The sequence below is a fragment of the Primulina huaijiensis genome, unplaced genomic scaffold (genome assembly GCF_012295235.1).
Source record: "Primulina huaijiensis isolate GDHJ02 unplaced genomic scaffold, ASM1229523v2 scaffold37775, whole genome shotgun sequence".
NCBI lineage: Eukaryota > Viridiplantae > Streptophyta > Magnoliopsida > Lamiales > Gesneriaceae > Primulina > Primulina huaijiensis.
The window spans coordinates 563071-564315 of record NW_027358831.1 but is presented as its reverse complement, the minus strand read 5'-3'; positions in this window follow the sequence as shown (position 1 = coordinate 564315).

Sequence of the window (1245 nt, the reverse complement as noted above, 5' to 3'; positions counted from 1 at the left end):
AATAATATAATATATATTATTTAACATTTTAACGCCGGTATATCTCTTTGGACCAGTCAAACGATCACATTTTCCAAAACTCAAAACATGAAACTTCTTTATCTTTGAGTTTTCTACGTTATATCCAAATTTCAAATCATTTGGACTTCATATGAAAAAGATATGTCACTAATTACCATTTTACCCTTAAAATTAATTCATTATTTTTCAACTTATTTACGAAAATGTCATTAAAATAAATTGAATATTTTTCAATTTATTTACAAAAATGTCATCAACACTATTTTATTTTCGGGATTTTAAAGATGACCAAACATTGAAAACAATAGGATAAAAACATAATTTTTCCTAGAGAAATTTTATTGAATGTAAAGTGGATAGGATTAAATGCACAACCAAAATGGACATTTTGTCAACCTTCGTCTCCTTCTCCTATTTGGCTACATGTCAATCGGACCAAAACTGGACGATATTTTCTACCAATGTTATTTATTATTCATACATTTGTTCCAAGTGAAGGCTTGAAATTTCAGTACGGCCCCACAAATTCCCATCTTCCATGCCTTCAATCAAGCCGAGAATACAACTTAAACGTTATCTATTAATATTTTCCCAACGCAAACAAATATAATGAATATTCCAACACCATGAACACAGACGATTCGTTCAAGAAACCAGGAGCTGTTCCATTCAAATGGGAGATCCGACCCGGTGTTCCCAAGGTTCGTAACCAACCGAAGCAAACCACGCCCATGATCAAACCTCCGCCAGCCAGGTCCTATTTCACGCTTCCATTGGAGCCCCAAAGGCGGGTACCTGGCCAGCCTGACATCGTCTCATCGGGCGGGTGCTTCCCTTCTCCCAAGAGGGTGAAGAAGAGAAACGAACTAGACTATTATGAGCCCGAATACTCTTCCTTTTCTAGTAGGAGGTCTCTGTCATCGTTATCTTCTCCATTTGGCTCATCAGTATCAGATAGCCGAGCCATGAGTGATGCCGAGTGGGCTACTTTCGGGTTATTTTAGTTCGAATTAATCATAATCAACAGTCCTTTCTCCTCCTCTCCCATATTAGTTATTTTTTTGTTTAAATATTTGGCGTGCACGTACATCAATCCCACACTAATGCAATGATCAGCAAATTTGAACAAATAATTATTGGTTTAACTGGAAAAACACGTACAATGATGTACAAAATCCTTATATGTTTGGATAACTTAACAAAAATTCTTGCTCCGATGTTAGT